The sequence below is a fragment of the Monodon monoceros genome, unplaced genomic scaffold, assembly GCF_005190385.1.
Source record: "Monodon monoceros isolate NGI ecotype Baffin Bay Population unplaced genomic scaffold, NGI_Narwhal_1 Super_Scaffold_17, whole genome shotgun sequence".
Classification (NCBI taxonomy): Eukaryota; Metazoa; Chordata; class Mammalia; order Artiodactyla; family Monodontidae; genus Monodon; species Monodon monoceros.
In genome coordinates this window covers 27,595,186-27,617,464 of record NW_021703773.1, presented here as the reverse complement: position 1 = coordinate 27,617,464, position 22,279 = coordinate 27,595,186, and positions in this window count along the sequence as shown.

The following is a 22,279-nucleotide window of genomic DNA, read 5'->3' as shown; positions in this document are numbered from 1 at the left end:
GGCCCTTGCTTTTCTGAGATGTACAGGTAGCTAAAATGGGAAATACTAAATAGAATTTTTAAAATGAGAAATGTATTAGAGAAATTGTTTTCGATCCTTGACAGGACCATAGACTTTAAACAGTCTATTAAATCACCGATTTCCTGATAACGTGCAGGGAAAAATTAATTTGGAAAGATTACTAATAAGAGCCTGTATTTTTCAGGCCCTCCTTAATATCATCTGAGAGAAAAAAATATATCCGAGGACATACTGATAACCAGCTAGTATAAAAGTAAATACAAATCAAGAAAGAAAAAAAATTCTTTAATGCAAAGAGAAAGAGACAGCTCCCCTCTTTTTTTCTTAGAGAGTTTTCTTTGAAAATCTCAAAGCCAAGTACCAGTTTTACTGTCTAAGGCTGTCTTTCTCCAGAAAATAGGTACTGTCCCTTTGAAATGTTTCTCTCATTTCCCAGTCTCTGTCGGGGGAGGAGCAGAGCTTCTGTGGGCACCTGGCTCCAAGCTATAAAACTACCTTTCTTCATAAAGATAGGAAAAGTTTATTTTTCCTAAAACCAATTAGCTAACACAGATGGTCATTCTAATTACCAAGAGAATTTAGGATGAGCTATGTGTGACAAATGATGCTGTTGAGTCCTTATACTTGAAAACTAGTTATTGTTTATCTTGAGTATATGCTTGGCTATGTGAGAAGGTGAGACTTCTTTGCTTCTGCATCTCTTAGTAAATAATCTGTGATGCACATGACATTCTGGTTAAATGCTTATTCAATAATGTGTTTGTTGTCTTTCTCTTCTACCTTTGTGGAAAGTATTTATGGGGTGGAATGAAATTTTGTTTTTAATTGTATTTCCTCCTCACTAGTCAGACTTATTAAGATTGTTAGAAGGATTTTTCAGTAAACATCACGTTTGAAAGCTACACACACACACACACACACACACACACGTGTGTGTGTGTGTGTGTGTGTATATATATATATATGTCCTGAAATTTTTTAAGTTCATAGCTTTCTTTCTTGGCTAGTGCAGGGAAACCAATTTAATCCTAAAAATCAATGGAAGATGAAATGTAATCATTTATTTTATTATCATTTAAAATTAAAGTCTTTAAAATGTTTTCAAAGCATTTGATATTCCATTGACATTCAGTAAACAAAGGCAGTTTAAGAAGTTCTGTTTTATTTGTAAAAATTATATAGTTTTTCTCTTCATAAATTATAGGTACTGGACATGTCAGGTTAATATACACATTTTAAAGTCGTTTTTGGCTAAATACTCCCCAGTCACTCTCCAAAACACTTGCATCATTTAAAAGCCCAGTACTTGCATATGAAGGTTTCTATTTTCCTACACTTTCCCCAAAGTTATGTATTATTTTTAAAATATCTCATTATTTTATTAGTGATAATATATATATACACAATTTTTGTGAATTTTGGCATCAAGTTTATGCTATTCTCAGATAATCAGTCCACTTTTAGTATTTCTGGAAGCATGGTCATAAAATCGGAATAATTTCTTCCTTAAATGCTTGGAAGGATCCACCTTCCAATTAGCTCTTACCAGAAATAGCTTACTGTACTCATTTTATACTGTGTCTGTCTGTATAGCTGTCTACCCTTCTAGTTACCCATCAGTCATCAGGTGTTCAAAAATTTCTAAGTTAATTACAAGTTGTCGGTCGAGTCTGGTCTAAATTTTTCAGCATGCACGTCTTTAAGTAAAGTTTCATCTTTTTAATGCAAAATATGTATACAAACAAATGCACACGTGTAAGTGTACGTTGCCTGAGTACTAACAAACACGTAACACCTATAATGTAAACCTCTGTCAAGATGTAGATCAGCACCACTTCAGAGAGGTTCCACGAGGCTCCTGCAGGTAAATACCATCCTCACTCTCCAAAGGCAATTACTTCTCTGATTATTTTTTTGCCACAGGTTAGTTTTGCCTTTTTAGAAATGCATGTAAATGCAGTGATACAGTAAGCTGTCTTTTGTGTGAAGCTCCTTTCACTCAGCCTGATGTTTCTGAAATTCATTCATGGTGTTAATGTGTATTCGTAATTCATGCCAATTTTGTAGTTGTTGTTTTGAATAGTTTTTATCATATGAATAACCGATGCTTTTATGCGTTCTTGTGTTGGGGGAAATCTGGGTTGCTTCCAGGTTTTTTTTTCTATTATGAATAAAGGTACCATGGATATTGTGTAAGTCTTTTTGTGAACGTGTGTTTTCATTTCCTTTAGGTGAGTGCCTAGGATTTGAATTGCTGGGTTATAGGGCACATCTGTGTTAATAAGAAACTGCCGGATCTGTTCCCAGCGTGTTTGTCCCATTTTACGTGCCTGCTAGTAACATATGAGTTCCACGTGTTGAAATCCTCACCAACATTTGGTGTTAGGTAGTGATAGCTCACAGTGGTTTCAATTTCCACTTCTATAATGAATGGTAATATAATGTAAGCTTTCTCGGGTGTTTATGGCTCATTTGAATAACTCCTTTCCCATTTTTAATTGGGTTGTCTCTTTTGAATGTTATGCTTTAAGGGTTCTTTGTATATCCTAGATACCTGTCTTTTGTCAGATATGTGATCTGTGAATGTTTTCAAGTCTGAGGCTTGCATAATCTTTTTTTATGGCGAATTAATGAGCAAACTTTTTAATTTTGTATAAGTCAAATTAATTTTTCTTTTTTCCCCTGATTTTCATGACCCCTCTAAGAAGCTTTGCTCATCCTCCAGTCACAAAGATATTCCTCTAAGTTTTCTTCCGATGCCTTGGTAGGTTTAGTTTTTATACAGAGGTTCATGATCTATCACTTGAATTTTTGTGTACAGAGAAAAAAATGGTAAAAGTTCATTTTTTAATGGAGATGAAATTCACATGACAGAAAAGTACATTCATAATGTTTTACAACCACCAACTCTATTTAGTTTCAAAACGTTTTTGTCACCCCCAAAGGAAATTCCTGTCCGTAAGTAGTTGCTCCCTCTTCTTACTACGCACCAGCTCCTGGCAGCCATCAGTCTGCATTCTGTCTCTATGAATTTACCTATTCTGGACATTTCATATGAATGGAATCATATAATCTGTGACCTCTTGTGCCCTACTTCTTTCACATAGCATAAAGTTTTTGAGGTTCATTCTAGTTGTAACATGTGTCAGTACTTCATTCTTTTTCATGGCTGTGTAATATCCTACTGTATGGGTGGACCACAATTTGTTTATCCATTCATCTCTTGATGGACTCTTGGGCTGTTTCCTTCCATCATTTAGTTCTTGTGAATAGCACCACTGTGAACATTCTTGTATTTATTTGAACATCCATTTTCAGTTCTCTTGGGTGTATATACCTAGGAATGGAATTGATGGATCAGATGGTAATTTTAGGTTTAACTTTTCGAGAAGCCACCAAACTCTTTTGCGTAGTGGCTGAGCCATTTTACGTTCCTGCAAGCAACGTCCAGGTTTCCAGTTTCTCCACATCCTAAGTCAGCACTTCCTCCCTCCCTTCCTTCCTTCCTTCCATTTCACTGGGCATAGAGTGGCCCCTTATTTTGGTAAGATTCATTTTTTTCCATTAATGTTTGCAGTTTATCTGTCACTGTTTGTTGAAAAGACTTTGTTTATATTGGATCTGTTGATCACTTTCTGTTACTGATTGCTAGATTGACTGCACCGTGGCCAGGAGACATTTGCAGTATGATTTCAAATATGTGCAGTTTAATGAGGACAGTAATATGTAACTACATACACCCAGTAGGTATTTTCAGTCTAAATAGTTCCAGCTTTGGGAAATGTTTCCTTGTGTGTTGAGTCCCCCCAAGTGTTCTGTGATTTTGCATGGCTTTGAATGCTTGCTCTGTGTGCTGTGGTTTAACTCTGGTCATTGGTTGGGGAGGGAGGGACTGCTCTTCCGCTTTCTGCGTGTTCGAGATGAGCTACCTTCTGGAGCACTTCCCTACCTCCTAATACTCCGTGGATGCCCACACTTTAAAATTAGTATAAATGACCCTGACACCTGCTGAGGATGCTCTCTGGAGCCTCTTTTATAAGGGCATTAGTTCCATTCATAAGAGGTCCGCCCTCATGACCTAAGCAACTCCCAGAAGCCTCACCTGATAATACCATCAACTTTGGGATTTAGGGCTTCAACGTGTGAATTTTAGGGAAGACAGATATTCAGACCATAGCAAGTAGGCTGATGCTGCTACAGTTAATGAGATCTCATTCACCCAATCCTACTTACCAGATGGAAGAGTGTCCCTCAAGGTCTGAATATTGAGGTTTTAGTAGCACAGCAAAAGGTATGCACCTTGTCTTGTGGACCTAGGTTCTCCTGTTTTGTTCCATGTGACTTTATTTCATCCTTTACTCTCTCTGATGTATCTTCAACCTTTTACTCTCTACTGGCTCCATTTCTCAACCCAGACTAACAGTCATGTTTTGCCCATGATCAGAGAGTAACAGCTCCCTTCACCCTGTAACCACCAGCTTGGTTCTCCACTTTCATTTTATTCAAAGTATTTCTAAGAGTAACCAATACTAAACAGAGCCAACCCGTCACCATGTATTCTCTCCCTAACCCACTGTTTGTTTTCCTAATGAAATGGTTTTCCTTAAGATTAAAAAATCTTTAATAGCTAAATTTATGGTAATATTTTCCATGTTTATCTTTTTCATTTACCTGCTGCATGTAAAGCTATTTTTTGTTTCTTTCCTCATGACCTCTCTACTGTCTACTCATTCATTCTTCCTTTTAAAATTTATATCAGAAAATATTTAAATTAACTCAGTTTACTCAAGAAGTAGAAAAATTATTTAACTCAAGAAGTAGAAACCTCAACAAACCAGGAATTATAGTAGGAATTGGAGAGGCATTCAAGTAGCTGCCCCTCAAATGGCATCAAGTCCAGACAGTTTTAGAGGTGAATTCCCCCAAACCTACATAGAAGAGAAAATCCCTGTAATCTTTAACTCTTCCAGATAATATAAAAATTTCTAACTTGTTTTTACAAAACAACCCTGTTAACAACACAAAACAAGACAAAACAAACAAACAGGAAAACAGAAAGTCCCTCCAAGAAATCTATGGGCCATTTCTATTTTCTAAGTTAGATGCAAAATTCTAACCAAAATGTGAACAAATCAACCTAAGAGTTATATTGAAAGAGTAGTACATGATGACCCAGTAAAATTAATCCCAAGCATTCAAAGATACAAAATTAGAAAATGGATTAACTTAATTCAGGTGATTGATGTTTGAAGAAAGTAAAACATAGGATCATTTCAGCAGATGCCAAAGCATATGAATCTCTTTTCTATGTTTGGAAAATCCTTCAACTTAGGAATCTCTGGAGAAGCAGAACCTGCTTCCTATTACAGAAACTGACAATTCCATGTATTGCTTTTCTAGACTCTCTTGTAGCTGGGTAGCAAGCACATGACCCATGTGACTCAACCCAGACTTTGAGTCAAGAGCTAGTATCACAAAGGAGTAGGGGTGGTGTAAGAGTCTCTCTGTGTAGCAAGGAGGTTGTGGTTTTACTCAGATTTTTTTATACCTTAACCTATCCTTTAAATATTTGTACTCCAAGGATTTGGACTTCTGCATTGCAATTTTATACTTTTTTCTGTATCGTCTCATTCTCATGCTAATATTTCTTAAAGATTTGTCTTCATGTCAGAGCTCTCTTTAGATATTTACATTCTATTGCCCATTTTTATATCCACTTAAGATTCACAGTCCCAACTCCTGTTGCTTTTGAAGTTTATTTATAAATATTAATATATCACTAGTAGGAAATACATACCTGTAATCTATCATTACTTTATTCTGGTTTCCCTAAATGAATAGTTTAGGGAACTATGAATAGTTTATATGAGGATGTGATCCCAGGGAACAGAAGTGAGAACAAGAGGATGGAAGATGGGTTCGGTGGTAACTGTGTGCTGTTTCCTCAGTGACTGCCCGTGGCTACTGGCTGCTTGGCCATAAAGAGCTTCTAAGGAATGTCATGAAGTACATCTCTTGTGTCTTCTCTAAGGCAAGAAAGTGGTGGGTATTTATCTTCAGCTCCCATGCTTCTTCATTAATCCAGGGTAACCTACTGGGTGTAACTCCCTTGCATTTCTAGGCTGAACATGCAGGAGTATAGATCTGTTCCTGTGGGTTCCCTAGTGAGAGAAAGCGAGAGGCTTACTGCACAGGGCCAAGGCCAACCTCTGTCAGGTTCCACCTTTGCAGAGCTGAGGGAAGCCATTAAACAAGTTGGTAATTCCATGAATAGGGTGAGAGCAATGAAACAAAATAAATCCTAACATAGAGAAATAGACTTAAATAAATACAATATTTCTATTGTATTTTTATCTTAAATGTAATATTGTTTATTAATTTTACAAAGTTTTAATCCTTTTATTTATAAAATAAATAATAATGAGTTCCTATTTTCCTACTATGAGATTAATAAAAATCCGAAGTTTGACCGTTTCGTAACTGTTAGCCAGGAATGGGGAAGTGAGTGCTCTCGTACATCGTTGGGGGAGTGAAAAATTGTGTATCCCATATGCAGAGAAATTTGTCAATACTAATGAAAATAAAGAATGCGTTTACCCTTTGGCACCATGGTCTTTCTTGTAGGAATTTATTCTACAGATACACCTTTACAAATACAAAAGTGACAAATGAACAAGTTTAGTTTTTGCAGCATTTCTGTTATCCAAAAATAAAGGATTGAAAACAATCAAGTTATGATATATTTATAATTCATACAAAGAAATATAATTTATATAGTGTAGGTGTAAAGCAGATTTTTCTATTAGGCTTGTTAATATTTCATTTCAGTTTTTATAATTTCACTGATTTTATTTCAGCCTTATCTATTGAGAACTGAGAGAGGTGGGTTTAAATCTCTTGCTAAACTAATGGTTTGCATGTCTTGGGGATAGAAATACAATTGAGTTTTTAAATAATTAATGGACCTTGCTCAATCATCTTATTAGTTTAATCACTTGTGGAATATTTTGGAGTTTCTATGTAGTAATATGTAAAGACTGTATTCTTTCTTCTGTGATGATTAAATTTTATGTCAACTTAGCCAGGCTAAGGTACCCAGTTGTTTGATCAAACACTAGTTTAGATGTTGCTGTGAAGATTTTTTTGATGCGATTGACATTTGCCATCAGTTGACTTTCAAGTAAAGGAGATTACCCTCAATAATGTAGATGGGGCTTCAGATGAAGGCCTTATGAACAAAGACTGAGGTTTCCTGAAAGGAGAATTCTACGTCCAAACTGCAATGTAGAAACCCTGCCTGTGTTTCCAGCCTTTAGACTCAAGACTGTAACATTAACTCTTCCCTGAATGTTCAGCCTGCCAGTTGCCCTACAGATTTCAGGCTCTCCAGCCCCTCTTTCTGTGTGTGTGTGTGTTTGTGTGTGTGTGCGTATAGGCACATATATATATGTATATGCATATATATGTGTGTGTGTGTATATATATATATGTATATAAATGTATACATAGAAATGAAAGAAATATTAACAAGTCTGATGTAACATCTGCATTGTATTATATGAATTGTATTTCTTTGTATGAATTGTAAATATATCATCCTTTATATACTCTCTATAGAAAGTAGAGATTAATACAGCTTTCTTGACTTTTTCTTGACTTTAAAAGAAATGCTTGAAACCTTTTATCATTAAGAATTAATCTGGGGTCACATGCTTAAGTTATTTTAGGTTCTGGAGCTCTCACGTATTCCCTTCCTAAGGTGTATTTTGTTTCAGTATCACCTTTGGAAGAATAAATACATGGGTTTTAGGGCTTCCCTGGTGGCGCAGTGGTTGAGAATCTGCCTGCCAATGCAGGGGACACGGGTTCGAGCCCTGGTCTGGGAAGATCCCACATGCCGCGGAGCAACTAAGCCCGTGAGCCACAATTACTGAGCCTGCGCATCTGGAGCCTGTGCTCTGCAGCAAGAGAGGCCACGACAGTGAGAGGCCCCACACACCGCGATGAAGAGTGGCCCCCACTAGCCGCAACTAGAGAAAGCCCTCGCACAGAAACGAGGACCCAACACAGCCAAAATTAAATAAATAAATAAATTTATTAAAAAAAAAAAATACATGGGTTTTAAAACGTTTGGAAAAAGCACCAGTGTTCTTGGTGGTGTAACTTTCTATGTAGGATGCAACATGATATGGTAAACATCAAGATGGTATAATTTGTACTCTGTTTTTCCTTTGGTCATTGGCATTATTTTTCATATAAACTTGCATAAAGTTAAGGGGGTTTTCCTGGAATAAAACAAAGTGATTTCTAGGCAACACTGAATGTAGTGGCATTCAGCTGGGTGAAGGAGAAATAGCCATATCTTCACTTCAGGCTAAGTACACAATAAAAATAAAAATCACTTCATGGTATAAATTTCCTGATTATTGATATTGCTGTAATTATTACTGGTATAAAATGAATTATACTTCATTCTGGCCTTTCTTTTAAAAAATGTGAGAACAGTATAGAAATATTTAATGGCTTATTATTTATGATGTCTATCAAAATATAAACTTAAGTGGTGTTTGTTGCATCTAGTAACTCCCTTGAAATAGAGACCTGTTTATATATTTAAAATATTATTTAATTTTATTTATAAATTTTAATAAACATAATTTTTAGTCCCTCATAATGCTTAAGGTGACATGCAATAAAGTCTATAAAAATATTTTTTAAACCTTGGAATTTCCCAATTACAATGCAGTTGACTTATTCTTTAATTATTCTTATTCTAAATAGTTTGACCTATGTTATCTTCTGTACTTTATATTCTACTGAAATCACCTGAAATGTCTAGTTAGTTATTTTATTTTATTTATTTTTTAATTTTTTTGTGGTACGCGGGCCTCTCACTGTTGTGGCCTCTCCCGTTGCGGAGCACAGGCTCCGGACACGCAGGCTCAGCAGCCATGGCTCACGGGCCCAGCTGCTCCGCGGCATGTGGGATCTTCCCGGACTGGGGCACGAACCCGTGTCCCCTGCATCGGCAGGCGGACTCTCAACCGCTGCGCCACCAGGGAAGCCCTAGTTAGTTACTTTAAAGGGAATGTCTTAAGAACAATTTTTTAAGTAATTAGTGAAGAAATTCTTCTTCAAGTTGAAGTGACGTTTGCAATTCAGATGTATATAAAAAGACTTTTCAATGATCTAATTTTAATTTGATAGTATATCAAATTAAATGATAGTATATCATTATTTTCATTGTAATCATCATATCATCATCATACCTCATCTTTAATCAGTATTTACACCCTACGGGCAATGTCCAGTCCTTTACTGCATGATCACTTTTAGTTTTCAAAAATGAGTCTATAAGTTAGACACTGCTATTATTCAAATTCTCAGAAGAAGAAATGGAGGCCCAGAGAATAGATAATTTGTTCAACATCAGAGAGTTGATAAGTGCTAAGAGAGATCTGACCCAGAACTGTCTGATTCCATAAAGCACAATCCTAGCCACTGCATTATTTTGCCCCATCACATCTTCATTAAAAACATTTTCTTGGCCAAACAAATTCTAGAAGCACCAGCTTTGTTTGTTTGCTTATTTTGCTATAAACCACCTTCATCTGAGTGGTATGAACCTTAACCTTATCTTTTCCACAAACTAGAAATTGGTTCTCTGAAGAACTGTCAGTGATACGTTGTTTAAAAAGAAGGGCTGTGTAAACTAAAACAGTGTATAAGCTGAAATTGTGAGGATGAAGCCATGACTATCAAAGAAGTTAAGTCAAGAAGAACTAAGACTGCAAGAGACATTGAGAGTGGCTGGGAAGGGAGACCGGTCAGCCCCGGTGAGCCCATAAGTGATGGAGGGATTTCCTGTAAGTCAGTAGCTACCTATGTCTGTAAACAGGTACCCAGGATACACTTGCTCCTTGTTCTGAATGCCCATGACATTCCCTCATAGCCTTAAAAACACAGTTAGTTTAGAAGTCTTACTGTGTTCTATGACTAGCATATATACTTTGTCTCTATGAATTTCAATATTTCCTGATTAAAAATTCATAGTAATGTTTCATTGTTGAGTTCCAAAAGCAAAGAATGAGGAGAGGGAAATGACCACAGATTTTACAGACTTGTTTATAAAATATCTGTAGCAGAGCTGGATGGAAGACTTAAGGCAGATTCTTGTGAAGTTGTATAATGTGTAAGTACAAGGGTGTAATGAGATTTATCCCAGCATCATATCATATTCTGCTTATCAATACCTTGTATCCTTAACTAGCCCTATTTTATATTTTTAAGTTCATTTCCTGCCTCATTTATACAAGCATCTAAATAATGTCAAGTCTGTTCATCCTAAAATCAACAACAGGTACCAGAATTTTTAACCTTGCAATTACCCCTGACTTCTACCCGAGCTTTCTAAACCCATTCATGGCAAAACTTTTGAAAATGTTATTTACACTCATTTCATAATCATTTCTGTAACTTTTCACTATTATTATATTTCTTATGGTGATCTGTGATCACTGATCTTTGATGGTACTATTGTGAGAAGATAACTCACTGAATGCTCAGTTGATGATTAGCATTTTTAGCAATGAAGTATTTTTAATTAAGGCATGTACATTGTTTTTTTAGACAGAATGCTATTGCACACTTAATAGACTGCAGTGTAGACTAAACATAACTTTTATATGCACTGAGAAACCAGAACATTTCTGTGATTCTTTTCATTGTGATATTCGCTTGATTATACTGTCTGTAAGTGAACCTGCAGTGTCTCTGAGGTATGCCTGTAATCTAGAGATGATTTAAGGTGTATGTACAGGAGGATGTGCTTAGGTTATATGCAAATACTGTGTCATTTTTTTTTTTTGCGGTACGCGGGCCTCTCACTGTTGTGGCCTCTCCCGTTGCGGAGCACAGGCTCCGGACGCGCAGGCTCAGCGGCCATGGCCCACGGGACCAGCCGCTCCGCGGCATGTGGGATCTTCCCAGACCGGGGCACGAACCCGTGTCCCCTGCATCGGCAGGCGGACTCCCAACCACTGCGCCACCAGGGAAGCCCCTGTGTCATTTTATATAAGGGACTTGAGCATCCTCAAATTTTGGTATCTGTGGGGAGTCCTGGAACCACTTCAACATGGATACTGAGGGACAACTGTACTGATTTTTGCCACCATTCACAGTGATACCAAGTGTCCTCAGAAATATTTCAGCAGTCATATTTCTTGACCTTTCTCCTGCGTATGTCCTTGTTCACTACTCCTTTCTTATTAAATCTCCTCTGCCTTGCTTATTATATCACACTCTCCTAGTTGTCATTCATTCTCCTTTTCTGCTCCTTACACTAATTTACGTTTTTCTCATGTAGATTATTGCAACTCTCTCTAGCCTTCATGACACAGTAATCATCCCCTTTCATAGACTGTCTTAAGTATGGCAAGAACATCCATTCTAAATGTAAATATGAGTATGTATTTATTTTATATAAAACATTTCATTGAAAAAGTCTGAATCAAATAATATTAGGAGTACTTCTTGCATAATTACATTGATTATATAAGCTTAGTTAATTAATTTTTAAATAGCTCTAAGAGCTCAGGAAATTCTTTTAACTTCCTTGAGATTCAGTTCTCTCGCTTTTAAAGTAGGGAATTTAGTGGATTTGAAGTCTGGGTTCTCAAATTAAATGAATTCAGAAAAATAATTTAAGTCTTTCAAAAAGCCAAACTGGTATTGCATGTCCATTCCCAAGTAATTGGTTCACGGTTTAGTAAATATATAGATTTTTGATTTCTCTTTATATCATGTCAAACATAACCATGTAACATGTTACATATGTTAAACACAATATCTGATTAGTAGTTGTAGGTATCTGATGAAAATATGTTTCAAAACCTTAAAATTTATTGTTATTTTTTATGCTATTTTGATAGACATATTATTTTAAAAGCAAAGAGCCAATGGAAAAACATTTAAAAAACTTAAGTGATAGAGAAAAGTTAAAAATAAAATAAAATTTAGATCATTTCTGTGACCTTTCTAGATATAAATACTATAATGCCATCAGTTCCCAGATGAATTATCACCACAGTACAGAATCACAATTCAAGAAATTAATGGAAAGTTTCCATGCCTCTCAAATTAAACTAAGGATGATCCCCAGTTTTTCTTTTTTTAAATTTTATTTATTTTTGGCTGCACTGGGTCTTCGTTGCGGCACGGGAGCTTTCTCTAGTTGCTGTGAATGGGGGCTACTCTTTAGTTGCAGTGCGCGGGCTTCTTATTGCGGTGGCTTCTCTTGTTGCAGAGCATGGGCTCTAGGCATGCGGGCTTCCGTACTTGCAGCACATGGGCTCAGTAGTTGTGGTCTGTGGGCTCTAGAGCACAGGCTCAGTAGCTGTGGCGCACGGGCTTAGTTGCTCTGCGGCATGTGGGACCTTCCCGGACCAGAGATTGAACCCATGTCCCCTGCATTGGCAGGCGGATTCTTAAGCACTGCGCCACCAGGGAAGTCCCCCCAGTTTTTCTTTATGTTCTTTAAGAGGCATTTCTTTGCTAACCAGAAATAACATTATGACAGGACTAGATATTTAGGAGAAAATATAAAAACTAAAGTAATTATTTATTTTAGTAATATTTTGAAAGTCTGTTAAAAATGAGAAAATTATTGATAGGCTCTGCATAACAAAGAATATAGCTCTGAACAAAGTCCTAGAGGAGTCCTGTCCACCAAGGGACCAGGTGATCCATGTCTACCTGAGCCCCTGGCTCAAATGCAGCATGACTGCAATTCCAAATGTAATCTCATCAGACGGGAAGGTTTTTACCTGCCATAACCAGTCTATAAAGACTGGAAGAGGTCTTTACATGTTCAGATGCACAGATAGCAACACAAGTACCTGGATGATGGAATTAAGGTAAACATGACATCATCAAGGGAAAATAATAAAGCTCTAGTAACTGACCTTAAAGAAATGGAGATCTATAATTTGCCTGACAATGAATTCAAAATAATCATCTTAAAGAAACTTGATGAAAGGCAAGAGAACACAGGTAGACAACTAAACAAAATCAGAAAAACAAAGCATGAACAATATAAGAACTTTAATGAAGAAGTAGAAACCATAAAAAAGAACCATGCAGAAATACTGCAGCTGAAGAATACAAGGCCAGAACTGAAAAATTTAATAGAGAATTTCAACAAAAAAAGCCTGATCATGCAGAAGGAAGAATCAGTGTACTCAAAGACAGATCATTTGAAATTAACCAGTGAGAAGAACAAAAAGAAAAAATGAAGAAAGCCTGCATGAAATATTGGACACCATCAAGCAAATGAATGTATGCATAATGGGAGTCCCAGAATAAGAAGAGGGACAGAAAGGGGCAGAAAGCTCATTATAAGAAATAATTGCTGAAAACTTTCCAAGTCTTGGGGGAGACATGGACATCCAGTTACAGGAAGCTCAAAGGACCCCAAATAAGGTCAACCCAAAGGAGATTACCCTGAAACACATTATAGTCAAAATGTTAAAAGTCAAAGACAAAGAGAGAATTTTGAAAGCATGAAGAGAAAAACAACTCATCACATACAAGGAAATACCTATGAGGCAAATAGCAGATTTCTTTGCAGAAAACTTGAGGACCAGGAGGCAGTGGGATGATATATTCAAATTACTAAAAGAAAAAAAAACCCCTATAACCAGGGACACTAGACCTGGCAAAACTGTCCTTCACAAATGAAGGAGAGATAAAGACATTCACAGACCCCAATAAAAAGGGCTAACAGATTTCATCTTTGCTAGACCTGCTTTACAGGAAATGCTAAAGGGAGTTCTTCAAGTCAAAATGAAAGGACACTAAGTAAAACATGAAAATATATAAGAGTATAAAATTCAATGGTAAGTTAAATACATAGTCAAATTCAGAATGCCCGAATACTGTAATGGTGGTGTGTAAATCACTTTTATATCTAGTATAAATGTTATAAAACAAAATTTTTTTTTTTTTTTGCTTTTCAGTGAAACAGTTTTTAATAAGAACAAATACATGGCATTAAGGTTCAGAACCTAATATAGGCCTGACAATCAAGTCCTTGTTTTCTGGAGGAAAGACCTCAAGTCCATTCAATTTCCAGTAACAATGATAAAACAATAATATTATAAAAATAACTATACTAGAATAATTTGTTAATGAATACACATTTTTAGAAGATGTAAAGACATCTATAGCGTAAAATGTAAGTGGAGGAGAAAAGTGTCGAGTTTTTATATGTGAGTGAAGGCTAGTTGTTATCAGCTTAAAATAGACTTTTATATCTGTAAGATGCTTAATGTAAGCCTCATGGGAACCACAAGGAAAAAACCTATACTAGATACACTAGAAGTAAAGAGAAAGGAATTAAAGAATACTCCTACAAAAAAGTAAATTACAAAGGAATGCAGCAAGAGAGGAAGGAAGAAAGGAAAGAACAACAAAAACACTCAGAAACAACAAAATGGCAATAGTAAATCTTTTCATATCAATAATTATTTTAATCATCAATGGACTGCTATCCCCAATCAAAAGACACAGAGTAGCTGAATGGATTAAAAAAAAAAAAAAGGGTCCAATAATATGCTTCCCACAGGAGCCTCACTTTAGCTTTAAGGACACACATAGGCTGAAAGTGCAGAGATGGAAAAAGATATTCCTTTCATGTAGTCAAAAAAGAGCAGGAGGGGCTATACTTATAATAGATGAAATAAACTTTCAGTCAAAATCAGTCACCAGAGACAATGAAGGTCACTATATAGTGATAAAGGGGTCAATTCACCAAGCTAATGTAACAATTGTAAATATATATATATACCCAACATTGGACCATTTTAATGTTTAAAGCAAATATTAATAGAACTGAAGGGAGAAATAGCAATACAATAGTAGGCGACTTCAGTAGCCCACTCTCAACACCAGATAGATTACCCAGACATAAAATTAATAAGGACACGGGGAGGGGGAAGGGTAAGCTGGGACGAAGTGAGAGAGTGGCATGGACATATATACACTACCAAATGTAAAATAGATAGCTAGTGGGAAGCCGCTGCATAGCACAGGGAGATCAGCTCGGTGCTTTGTGAACACCTAGAGGGGTGGGATAGGGTGGGTGGGAGGGAGACACAAGAGGGAGGAGATATGGGGATATATGTATATGTATAGCTGATTCACTTTGTTATACAGCCATTGTAAAGCAATTATGCTCCAGTAAAGATGTTAAAAAAACAAAATAAGGAAACAGCAGACCTGAATAACTCTGTAGAGCAAATTGACATAAAAGACATAATACAGATGTTCCACTCAATAGTGCCAGCATATACATTCTTCTTAAGTGCATGTGGAACATTCTGCAGAATAGATCATATGTTGGGCCACAAAGCAAGACTTAACACATATAAGAAGACTGAAATCATATCACGTGGTGTTTCTGACCACACGGTATGAAACTAGAAATCAGTAACAGGAGGAAAATGGAAAAATTCACTAATATGTTTCATGAAGGGAGTTCAGTTATAGATAAAATTAATCTGTATTGATAGAAATCAGATAGTGTTGCTTCCAGACGGGTGGTATTGACTGTAAAGAGAGACTGGAACACACTTTGGAGTGACAGCAATGTCCTGTGGCTTGTTTTGTATTAGGGTCACATGGGTGAATATGTATGTTGTTAAAAGATAAGCTGAGGCATATTATAAATTTTAAGAGTTTATTTGAGCAAAAATCAATTCGAAGTGGGCAGCATACAGTCTATAAGATAGAAAGGAGCTCTGAGGAACTGTGCAAAATGAAAGACTTTTACAGGCAGAAGGGAGTAAGAATGAGGAATTTATACCGGCGGTTTGTTATTGCAAAGTTACTTTCCTTTAGCGGATGACAAGGATCTATCAGGCAGATAACCTAACAAGTGCTGATCAGATGATTCCTGATTGACTAGTTTAAGATTCCATTTCTGGGAGAGCCGAAACTGTAATTAGGTCTCAGTTTAGTGATACGGGACTTAGCATAAGTGACTCCATTTTGAACTGTTGTCTTATTTTTCACAGTGTCAAAACTCATAACCTTTTTATTGACTGTAAAATACATCACAGTGAAATGTTTTAAAAATAGGAATTTCAAAACTATATCCATAAGTTATTTTTGTATCCTAATTGCCATCTAAGTTTATAAAATATAGTACTTATCTAATGTTATAAAAACGAGGTCTCATTTTCATTTTCAATTTAAATCATGTATTTCCTTTTTCAGCTTAGTGCTTTCAGTCTGAATTGATTCAAGCTGTTTTATCAGTCAGTATGTCATGTCATGTATTCATGTGTAAATGTACACAGTGAAAAGATGGAAACATAACAAAACTCTTCCCATTATTAAAAAGTGCAACACAGAGCTACATTTCAGTTCTTAACTACAAAGACTGTACTTTGCCATCTTCCTTTCCCCTGCAAACCAAGCAGCTACTAATGTATTGAACTAAGTGCATTGCCTAATAAATGTTAGCTCTTGTTCCCACTGACAAAAACGAATACAGTCTTCACAGCTATAAATTGTAGTCAATAACGATAGCTAGCCAATTACTGCTATTGCTTGCAGAGGCAGTAGTTAGCAACCCTGCCTGCTTGGAATACGCACTGGTGCCTCCTCATTAAGCCTCTGAAGTCACATATCAACCCACACATATCTTTCTTTTTTGACAAAAAAACAGAGCAAGTTAAGTTGTTCTATACAGGACTGTCTATACCAGACCTAGGTGAAAGAGACCAGTCTGGCGAAGAATAGGCTAGTTATGAGGCAGAACAAAAAGTGTGCTCAGCCTAGTTTCAAATCCCCTCTCAAATTGCCCCAAGGAGCCTTTCAGTTCACTTCCGCAAACGTATATTCAGCCCCTGCTGACTACAGAGTGTATTTTGAGCTCAGTGAGGTGAGAGACACATAAGGAAGCCCTAAATGTTGAACTAAATACAATACAAATGTTGGAATAGCAGAGAGCAAGATCATTACATCTGGGAGAGTCTCTGAAAGCTTCCCAAAAGAAGCGGCGTTGACCCGGAGAGACATTTGTTCCTAATGCCCCTGGGTAGGAATGCCCTGCCCCCCACCTTTGTGTTACTGACAATCTCACAGAAGCTTGAAAATGTATGTTTGGAAATGTCAGTTTGTCCAAGTGGCCATGGCACGCAGCGGAGTATGCTTGAGGGTTTTCATAGAAGATAACGATTGAGAGGCAGTTGTGACCTTGAATAGATCCTGAAAGAGTAACAGTTTTTAAAGTTTCCTCTGGTTCCATGATTATCATCTGAGAGCTGATCATATTACCCCACATTAAAAATAGATCTTATATGTAGAAATAGCGCTGCTGTTGTGGTTTTCTCTTAGGTGGACCTTTTTCAAAACAATAAAAGATCATCATAAGTCCTTTCTTAAGAGACTACTCCCCTCCCCCTCAACATAGCCCAACCTGGACCCCCTCATCCTCACTCTGGATGTCAACACACCATATCCAGCCTGGTTTATGAGATCTGCCGTATTCCAAAATTTTTGTGCTTTTTTTTTTTACCCTCAGAATTTACCAATCTTATGTCTTATCTTAGTAAGACTGTGTTCTGAAAACTAATCTTAAAATGAATTTAATTATGTGACATGAAAATCTTCAATAACATAATTTGTACTATCCTAATATTGGTATCTTTTGTTTCCCCTGGGATCCTAGAGCACCTCTAGGAACCAGTTTTGTTTAGTAAATGGTCGACATTGTAGACGTCCCTGGGTGGATGATAATCTATTTTGCATCTCACCTCACATTATCATTCAGCCCTCATCACTCAAACAGCTGTCTCTTCTGTACATAGAATGTTGCCCCAGCTAGTGACCAAGGAAGGTCACTAGCAATCCCGTTATAATTCGGAATTATTTTTAGATGGCCTGTCTATTTTTGGTCTACTGGTAGATTTCAATAAAATTAATCTTCTCTTTGAAACTTGGAATGTGTTATGTGCCATTTATTATTACAGTCAGGCACTCCAGACAGGGTAAATATGTTGATTAACGACTCTGGTGGAACCCATGTCCTGGGCTTTGCTACTTCACGTAGCAGAGACACATCATTCATCAGCGGTGACCACATGGCCTGCCGTATTTTATTTCCTAATACATTTCAGCTTTTGCAAGCTTAGATTGCAAGTCAAGAGAAATTTGAAATTAGAAACTTTCAGAGCATATAAAAACCACTTTGATTTGTACACAGAATCCATCTGGCCATCTTCTGAAGTAATAAAACAAACACACTTTAAAACTAGCGACCAAAGTATCTATCTCTTGATTTTTCTGTTCCCTTAAAATATTAGTATTCACAATGTAAAATGTTTTCACTTATAATTAAGTCACTAATTTTTCTATGCTTGGGTACTGGAGTCAATTAATTTGAATAATAAGCTTAACAAAAAAGCAGTATTAAACGCAAGCCATTGTATTGTAAGTCACTATTATTAACCTCTAAACTAATTTTCCTTGCAAAACTATTGAGTATGTGCATCACTTCAAATGTTAATTTAGGTTAACTGTTTAAGCAAGTACTGCCTTTGGGGCGCCATCTAAACTTGGATAGATATAGTTCAGTTACTTTAATTAAAAATACTCTTAAATTAACTCAAACCCAGTTGGCTGTGAGTCCAGACAACATTAAACTTCTGATTAATAATTACTAAGTAAATAAATATTAAATGAAGAATGATTGATTTTTCCCCTTGAAACTTGAAGTCAATACAATTCCTCTACTATTTTTCAGGTAATTAATTAGTAAAGAAAATACCAAATTTATTAAGAGACTCATTTTAGAATTAAAAGACAATCTTGGAAATGCCGAGAGAGGAAAATTTGAAAAATTTGTTTTCAAATTTTGTTAAATGAGAATGAAATATTTTCTTAAAATATATTTGTATTCTATTTCTAAAATAGTCAAACCTGAGCAATTTGTATGCATATCAAAGAAATAATTGCTAATGAAGATAAAGACTATTAATTGATAAAAGTCTATTTTATATGCATTTTTTTTACATAATCAAATTATATGATCATAGAGAAAAGTCAGTGGTTCTGAATAGAAAATATGAGGAAGGTCATGGTTAAGGTGAAGTCATATAGTAATAAGAGTACTTTTGAGAACTTTCAGGCACTACAGAATTTTGCAACATTTGTGCCTCTTTATATTCATTTTCCACTTCTGAATTATAGAACATTTGCTCATGACTAAGGAATTTATAAACCCCATGAGCTTCTCGTGAATCTGTTTTGGTTGGGAAAATTTTCATACTGTTGAGGTCTGAGATCACCTAACACCCATAATCAGCGTGTTTTATAATTGATCCATGACTTTCTCCAACTTGGAAACATTATTAAGTATTTGGAAAGTATGTTCTTTACCTTTAAACTAAGTTTAAATTAAAATAAATGTACTTGTATATATATATTTTTATAGGTAATAAGTTCTGTTATAAACAGTTGTGATATTTTAAGAAGATAGGAATTATGAGGCTTGAGGAAGCTATCATTATTTAACTTAATTTTTTATTGAATGAGTTGTAATGACAAAGGCACCTCTGATATATGAAAAAGAGCATAGATTATTCCTTCATTCACGCATTTATTTGACAGGAGATGTACAGCAGTACCTCCCCCATTTGTGACAACCGAAAATACCTCCCGACATTGGACATTTTCAAATGTCTTCTGGCATGTGCGCACGAGTGTGCTTGTTTGTGTGTGTGTGTGTGTGTGAGAGAGAGAGAGAGAGAGAGGGAGAGAGGGAGAGAGGGAGAGAGGGAGAGGGAGAGAGGGAGAAAGCCCCCACCATCCTGACAAACGTTCTCTCATTGACCAAACACTGCTCAGACTCCTTTGAGCTCTTTTTCAGCTAGGCCTGATTCCTGATTTCTGTGTTCACTTGTGCACTGACCATTTTTATCGAGGATCCTGCTAGGTCAGTTTAGCTGTCCTCCATTCTGCTCAGACTTGAATTCTGACGGATTCCTCACCCCCCCCCCCCCCCCCCCCCCCCCCCCACCCCCAGGTGATGTGTGATCAGCCTGGCCTGCCTTCCCGAGGAATCCTGTTAGGGCAGTTTAGCGGGACTCTCTCCCTTGCTCTTGATATTCCTGTTAGTAATTTTACATCTAGTGAGCATCACCCTTCTCCTGGGCTATAAATCCCCACTTGTCCGTGTGTATTCATAGTGGAGCCCAGTCTCTCTCACCCACTGCAGAATTCCATCACAGTGGTCTCTGCACCTATCAAGGTAGTCCCTCCTTGAAAAAAGTCTTTCTTACTATGCTTTAGCAAGTGTCACTCAATAATCTTTTCTTTAGCATCCTGCTTCCTGGTTGAGAAACACAGCTCTTCGTGACTGTACATGTCAGCACAGCAGATGGGGTTTTCTGTATTTGTGCATTGTTATACATAACATTTAAATTTGTTTCAACATATATCCTTGTTGAACATTTATTAATCTACCAGTACTTTATTTATTATTATTAAATCTTTAGGTCTCTAAAAGTGAAGACATTTATTTTAAACTAAAAGGGTATTAAATGTAAGAAGTAAAATTTTAGGTACTTTGATCTAATGGGAATAACAGTAGTGGAGGCAATTTTTTCTGTACTTCTTTTATTCCAGATGTAATGTATCCTTTAAAATATAATTATATTTTTCCTGTTCTTTTAGGTAGACTGTAGATCTTCAAAACATGAAAAGCTTATACAGAATGATTTGTCTTTACAGTGACTTTGAAATTTCTCTCTTAAAATGTCCTCTTATTATTTCTAACTACTTTTGCTAGATCACATTAAGCAGGGCTTGTATAACAACTTTTGAATACAGTAATTTAACTGTAACTCACCAATTGATATTAGAATCTTACAATTTTTAAAGTCATTATATTTTAATCTTGTAGACCATCAGATATAATGCTTAGGAGGACTTTTATTTAACTTTAAAACTATATCACAAAGCCTCTGCTTTGTGCACACGGGAGAAATAGACCAGGAATTAATCTCTCACCATAAACAGCTACAAAAGTGCAGGGAACACTATTTCAGATATTGGATGACAGTCAAACAAGGCTCTGGAAGAAAGGAAGTAAACAAGGTGTGTGTGGCCTTCATGTACACTTCCTGCCTGTAGACAAGTGCTGCGGTGTCCTGCAGGGAACAGGAATCCAAGTAGACAACAGAAATTTCACTCACCTTCAGGAAAGCAGATCAGACTTTAGGAAGTCAGCAGTGAGTTAATTTGAAGCCTGGAGTACCTAAGAAAAGGAAGCCATTCAGGAAAAGTTGGGTCGAGAAATCTTTATAGGTGACACCACTCGGTTTTTGGCTTAGAATCTTAGACTGAAATCCAAAGTGGGTAGGCAAAAGAATTTGGGGGAAAGAAAAATTACAAAGGAGCTGTGAGACAAAATATTCTCCAAGCTCACATGGGGTCAGGGCTTATTCAGATTCTAATAAGCCTGAGGAGAGAGACCTTTTTGATACAATAGACATTCAGTAGAGCCCCAGTAGGGAGGCACCATAAAAGTAGGGTCAAAAATGCAGCAAAACTCAACTTTCAAAAACAAAATATGTCTAGCATCTAATAAAAATTAATGAAAATGGAAGAAAATGAGATATATAACCTGGGGAAATATTAGTAATTAAAAATAAAACCAGAAAAAAAAGAGAAGATGGGCCTAGTAGAAAAAAATTGAAAAAAGAACATATAATTATGTTCTATATGTTCAAGGATGTACAAGAAAATATGAACACAAAAAGGACTTAGATATAAAAAAGAAATGAAATTTTAAGAGTTGAAAACTACAGTATATGAAATGAAGATATCAGTGGATGATATTAACAGCAGATTTGATACCATAGGATGAATAAAAATCTGTGATCTTGAAGACATTAAAATAGAAATTCCTTAAAATGAAGCACATCAAGAAAAGAGATCAGAAAGAAAGAAAAAGAAAAAAGACAAGATTTCAGGGAACCATGGGGAATATCAAGCATTGTAACATGTGTGAGTGGAGTCACAGAGTGGGGAAGCAGGAAAAGAAGGGAGGAAATAAGTGCCAAATTTTTCAAACTTGGTTGAAACAAGCCCACAGATCCAAGATCCACAGATCCAAGACTCAGTGAAACCCAAGTAGGGGAAGGACACACACACACACACACACACACACACACACACACACACACACACA